General features: G+C 41.2%; 1 pseudogene; it reads right to left on the bottom strand.

The window, feature by feature from the left end:
* Positions 1-369: 369 nt before the first annotated feature.
* On the bottom strand, positions 370-6101 carry LOC113630910 (sentrin-specific protease 6 pseudogene; annotated as a pseudogene).
* Between the last annotated feature and the right edge of the window lie 641 nt (positions 6102-6742).

The raw sequence follows: 6742 nt of genomic DNA, 5'->3' as shown, positions 1-6742 counted from the left end.
CATATAAATAGAGACTTGAGTTCCATAAAGAGTTAGGTTACCGGGTTAAACTAAGGTTATAACACTGGCCTCAATTTTAGTTTTTCCATGTGGTGATGTTAGTAACAACAGTAGTAAAGAGTGGTGGTTATGAAAAACCATACATGGATTTTTTTCAGTATCTATGCACTACAGTGTCACACGACCCATGGTGGTTGAATTCTCGGATGCAGAACTGGTGATGCGCAGAGCAGACTGAAAAGTTATTTTTGACTGCATGGGGGTCGGTACCCCTATCCCCACTTTGTTCAAGGCTCAGCTATGTATACAATATGAAAGAAAGCTAAAGACTTGCTAAAAGCTTAGTGGAAAATTACTTCAAATAAAAATCTATGATAATATCATTAGGAAGTTCTTGCACCTTCTAAAACAAATGATGAAGCAGTGCAGGTCCTCACTAATAGCAGAAGCCTCCCTTGGTTGCGGGGCTTGATATACTGTCAGGTTTTGTCCAGGACCAGTGGAAATGGTGAGGCTTTCTCCAGTTTCTTCCTCATCAAAACACTGGGATTCTGGTTTGTTTCCAAGTTATGTTTTAGATTCAAAGGGCACATTTAAATTTTTGTTTTCTTTTCACACACACCTTCCTTTGACGTTCCCTTCACAGGCCACACATCTGCTATTGGTGTCTTTAAAGGGAATTTAAAAAGAAAATTTAGAAACATTGTTCCTGATATAAATGTTAGTAATAATTATTTCAACTACAGTATTTGCCAGAAGATCAAGGCCAGTTTGAAAAATTAAAACAATGTATTGTTCTCCAAGGATTGTGAACTTATTTATGCCTTTACAATTATTCCAAACTCTCTCCTTATTCTTTGCAGGCTTATTCTCAGCCTTTGATAAACTGCTGGTACCATCTGTAGAAATACTACTGGTAATTTTCAGACATTACAACATTCGGATTTAGTTAGACCAGAGGTATTTAAAGAAAATCTACAGGATCATTTTCTGGTTCTTCTAGCTGTACTTTGATAAAAAGTTCAACAAAAAAAATTATGGACTCTATTAATAGCCAGAAAAGTGTTCCTATTGGTACACCCCACAGTTCAGAATGACATCTGCAAAGGAACTTCCAGCTTAAAGATATAAGCCTCTCACTGTTGTGGCCTCTCCCATTGCGGAGCACAGGCTCCAGACATGCAGGCTCAGCGGCCATGGCTCATGGGCCCAGCCATTCCACGGCATGTGGGATCTTCCCGGACCAGGGCACGAACCCATGTCCCCTGCATTGGCAGGCGAACTCTCAACAACTGCGCCACCAGGAAAGCCCCCCTGAGATGTTTTATGACACTTTAGAGGCATGTTGGTGATAGAAATATCCAGGTGGTCATTCCCTTCTCGCTTTCCTTGGTAAGCAGATGGTGTTTAACCCTCAATCTGCTGCTATGCTCTCCTCTGCAGCTGTCTTCATTTAGTGCTGCTTCTACTTCTCCAGTTCTTCCCCAGTGGGAGAACTTGCCAATCATCCAGTTCAGGAGATATGTTTTCTTTTATTAGTCTTGTTATTGTCATCACCACCAGTGAACAAAATGACTGAATCCTGTGAAGCCAACAGATTTTGGAAGCAGGAGACAGGAACCTGATGTACCACAGTGATGCTTCTATTGCACTTTCCTCTTAATTTCAGGTTTCAGTCGCGATGGACTCTTGTTTTCTTTACTACAGGTACAATATGTTGGGGACACACTTATCTCATGGTATTAATTTCAACTGTTTAGACCCGAGGTGGGTATTCTTTCCTTCAGGTTGCTGATTTTACTACTGTGTCTATGCATTAGCATGGGGTAAACATCTTCCATGAACAATCTAGAACATAATGAGGCATTTTGTGTATTTTCACTTAATTTCTAATTATTGCTCAACATGTTATGTCTGATGACAGGGTCTTCCAAAGTATCAAAGCTTCCACCCTTATGTTGTCTTACACGTCTTCATGATGAAATCACCAGAACTAGTGACCCCAGCACATACTCTAAATGTTTGCAGAGGTGACGAGCACTTCAGGCCCCAGGGAGTGCTCCTCTGTGACTCTTGTCCACTACGTTGGATTGAAAGGCAGTGGGATCCTAACACCATAAAAGTTTGTGGGTTGTGCTATTTCCAAGATAGGAGATACACACTGCTTTGCTATGCAGAAGGATTTGTGTGGCAGAAGCACTTAGGGAAGAGAAACACAAATTTATCAGTTTGTCTAAGCTGCCACCATTTCTCACTGCTCTTTGGTAATCTCATCTGCCCCTTCCACTTCTGCCTCTATTTAATCCATCCTCCAAATCTTTATAAGTGTAAATACAGTCCTATCACTTACTTCATTAAAGCTATTTAATGGCTTCAGGTTTTTCCTAACACTCCTGCCCATGTCACCTTGTCTTGTAGGACGTCCCCATCCCCATGAGCACCATGCTTCTGCAGATTGCCCCTCTTTGCTCCTGAAGAAACCCAAGCTCCTTCTTACCTGAGGGTCCTGAACATACGAGTCCTCTTCCTTGAGATGCTTCCTACTTAGCCCCTCCACTTCTCTGAACTAACTCCTTCCTATCTTTAGGTCTTAGCTTAAAGCTCGGTTCCATGAGATCAGGGTTCTTTCAAGTGTATCACCCATTCTTAGATTGATGTCTGGCACAGAGAATACACTTGGTTTTTCTTGAATGGAACAACAGTAAATTGTGTTGCTCGACCATGTCACTCTTAGACCCAGGCCAGGTGGCCTAGAGAAATGAATGCATGCAGAATGCCACTAAATATGTCATGTCTGGGTGTCTGTTACTTTATATTTTTATTGGAGATGATAATTCCTGTAAAATAGCTACTTTGTGGAATTGTTAGAAAGAACATTTGAAACTTCAAACACACACACAAAGATATTTTGATTAATGATAAATGTTTATACCTGTGCCATCAAATATGTAGGTATAGTTGTAGTTTGAAATGAGCATATGTATATATCAGGGTGAAATATCACTAAACTGGATTCAACTGGGTTTTAAAAATACCAGGATTCTTATCTCTCTGAACAGGAAGTCCAGTGGTGGGGCAAGCTCCAGGTACAAGCTGTCACTACTTTGGTTCTGTCTCCTTGTCATTTGTCTGTTTCCTCCTTCTCTGTGGTTAAACCTTGCTTCCAGACTCAGCATGATGGTGGTAGCAGTTCTGGACATAGTATCCCGACATGACAACATGCAGAGAAAGAACCTCTATTTCTGTGAATCTTAAAAAGGGAGGAAGGCTTTCCCAGATGCCCTCCAGCCCAGGATACTTCCTCTCTTTTCAAAATTGTTTCACATTCCTAGCTTAAACCAACCCTGGGCAGGGGAATAAGACCATTATGCTAGGCCTCAACTTTATAGTTGGCAATGGTGCCAACCTCCCCAAATCCTGTGGACCCATGCAGAAGGATGGATAATAGAACAACACTGCAATTGCTTCCAGAAGGAGGAAGGAGGGATGTGGTGGTCGATGTGGGGCAGGCAACTAACAGTACCTGCTATACAATATGTCAAATATATGAATTTAAATTATTTTTCTTGTTCATGAAAGTCAGAAGAGTGAGGTCCCATAGGTAGTGTGGAAAGATAAGATATTGTAGTATTACATAGTGCTTTAGAGCAGGGGTCCCCAACCCCTGGGCCATGGACCAGTACCAGTCCGTGGCCTGTTATAAACCGGGCTGCACAGCAGGAGGTGAGCGAGGGGTGAGTGAGTGAAGCTTCATCTGTACTTACAGCCACTCCCCATCGCTCACATTACTGCCTGAACTCCGCCTCCTGTCAGATCAACGGTGGCATTAGATTCTCATAGGAGTGCGAATCCTACGGTTAACTGTGCATGCGAGGGATCGAGGTTGCGCGCTCCTTATGAGAATTTAATGCCTGATGATCTGAGGTGGAGCTGAGGCAGTGATGCTAGTGCTGGGGAGTGGCTGCAAATACAGATTATCATTAGCAGAGAGGTTTGACTGCACAGAGACCATAATAAATCAATTGCCTGCAGACTTATATCAAAACCCTATCAAGTAAGTGGCAAGTGAAAACAAGCTCAGGGCTCCCACTGACTCTGCATTATGGTGAGTTGTATAATTATATCATTATGTATTACAATGTAATAATAATAGAAATAAAGTGCACAATAAATGTAATGTGCTTGAATCATCCTGAAACCATCCCTACCCCCTGGTCTGTGGAAAAATGTGTCTTCCACAAAACCGGTCATTGGTGCCAAAAAGGCTGGGGACCACTGCTTTAGAGTACACGGTGGTAGGATTATTAGTAAATGATATCACTAGCAAACCAGCCCACTCTGGTATGCAACAATGAAGAAAGTTTCTCTGCTGTGTAGGTTGAAATCACATCTGATTATAAGGCAGAGGGAAATAACAAAGGGCTCCATAGCAGTGACAGCTGTCAGGGATGATGTGAATATTCTTCACCTCTCTTGTACTCATTGCACACATGGCTAATCAATCACAGCACATTCCTCACTGAGGGTGGACATGGTCTGGAGTCATTTTTAGACCAGTCCTGACTGTCAGCTGGCGTTGTACCTCCAAAGAAATCCTGTCTACCATCTATGACACAGACATGTTACAGAACTATATTTTTATACAGAGAAGTAGAATGAAAAAAGTTCTATGTAATTTCAAAATAAAATCATTAAAAATATGAACCCAAAGCAGAGGGAATAGAAGGATGAATGGTAGTTATAAGCACCATGACTTCTGGTATAAGTGGCCTTTGCACCTGGCCCTGCAGGATGAAGAGGTTTTATGGATTGATGGATGGAAAAAGGAAGTAAAGAGGAGACAGGTCAGGGCATCAGCAAAGACAGGCAGGCAACAGACCAGTGCGGTTCAAATACTGAGGTGGAAATGGGTGTGTCCCCCACCTCCTTTGCTCTGTGCCCTCTTCGTGTGTCTTCTGGCACTTTATCCTCATTCTGTTTACCCTCAACAAATCCCTCTGTCAGCAAGAGATCTGACAAGTCATTCATACCAAACATCAGACGATTGATAAATCTCAATGAGAAATCTTCCCCTGAGCTATTTTGAATATTTGTTAGACGCAAAGCCTTAAACCAGAAGGTATGAAGTTAAAGAGGTGGAATTCCACAAGCTAGTGAGACAGGAGTAGGGCAAGGGCAAGGGCAAAAGATATTTTGGGCACACAGAGGCTTCCCCCAAGTCTGTAAATCATACCAGGGAGAGAAATACTGATAAATATTGACAAAAAGAATAATGACAAAAAGACAAATATTGGGGTAAAGACAATTTATTTTGCCTATAGTGCCTAATGCTTTAAAAACTGGCTTTATTGAGATATAATTCATATGAGCCAACCTTTTACAGTGTACATTTCAAAGGTTTTTAGTAGATTCACGGGAGTCTGCAACCATCACCACTACCTAATTTTAGAAAAAAAAGAAATACTTTGCCCATTAGCACAGGATTCTTCCTCCCTCCAGCCTGTGGCAACCATTAATTGGTTTTGTCTCCATGGATTTTCCTGTTCTGACCATTTCATGTAAATGGAATCATACAATAAGTGATCTTTTGTGACTGGCTTCTTTCACTTAGCTCAGTGTTTTTGAGGTTCATGCATGTTGTAGCATCTACCTGTACTTCATTCCTTTTTATTGTTAAATAATATTCCATTGTATAGGTATTGTACATTTTGTTTATCCGTTCATCCATTGGTGGACATATGGGTTGTTTCCAACTTTTGGCTGTTTTGAATCATGTTGCTGTGAACATTTGTGCACAAGTGTTTGTGTCAACATATGTCTTCATTTCTCTTCGGTATACACCTAGGAATGAAATTGCTGGGTCCTATGGTAACTCTATGTTTATTAACCTTTTGAGGAACTGCCAGACCGTTTTCCAAAGTATTGGCACCATTTAAAATTCCCACCAGCAACGTGTGAGGGTTCCAATTACTCCATGTCACAACACTGGGTTTTACCTGTCCTTTTTGAATATAGCCATGTTGGTGGCTGTGAAGTGGTGGCTCATCAGTGGTTTTGATCTGCATTTCCCTGAAGGCTTGCCAAACACTTTTGCATCTCATCCGTCAGCCACAAGATAGACATGCTTCCATTGTTTTTGTCATATGAAATTTCTTCTTTTTCCCTTTTTTATCTAACCACCAATAGGTATTAACATAGTGGATGGCAACTTCCCTTTAAGCGATAATAATCCTCTTCCTGATTTGGACAGTCGATGTTCAAGATATCTTCAGGTCAAGAACAGTACTGACCAAAAATAAAAACCTTACCTTGTGTGTGAGAGCAGATGCCAATGAACAGAAATTGAAAATCGCAGCTGTGCTCCACATGGCCTTCAACCTCGTATTAAATATATTTCTGAATGGCCCTTCTGTTATTTGGAATTGTAGCAGAGCCATGACTGTCCTAAAGCTCCTGTAGGATCTGAGAAAGATGAATAGTCTACTCAGTTTTCTTAGATCTTCAGAACATTAGTAACATTTCAGCATTGCAGAAAATCATATTTCTTTCATTTTCATTTATCCCTAGTCAGAAGGCACTCAAGTGCAAAATGGTCCCAGAATCCCTGGTGCAGGAGAGTCTTTGTTTCCTGAAGTTTGCTTAGTTGATTTCATTGTGCCATTAGGCCTGAAGCTGGCCCTAAGCACTTTAGGCAAGTCTCAATTATATCTATTAACTTGGAGGAAGTTCATTTTCATCTTTA

This window comes from Aethalodelphis obliquidens, unplaced genomic scaffold (genome assembly GCF_003676395.1).
Source record: "Aethalodelphis obliquidens isolate GAN/ISIS:26980383/991018 unplaced genomic scaffold, ASM367639v1 scaffold31, whole genome shotgun sequence".
Classification (NCBI taxonomy): domain Eukaryota; kingdom Metazoa; phylum Chordata; class Mammalia; order Artiodactyla; family Delphinidae; genus Aethalodelphis; species Aethalodelphis obliquidens.
This window is presented reverse-complemented; position numbering and strand designations above follow the sequence as displayed.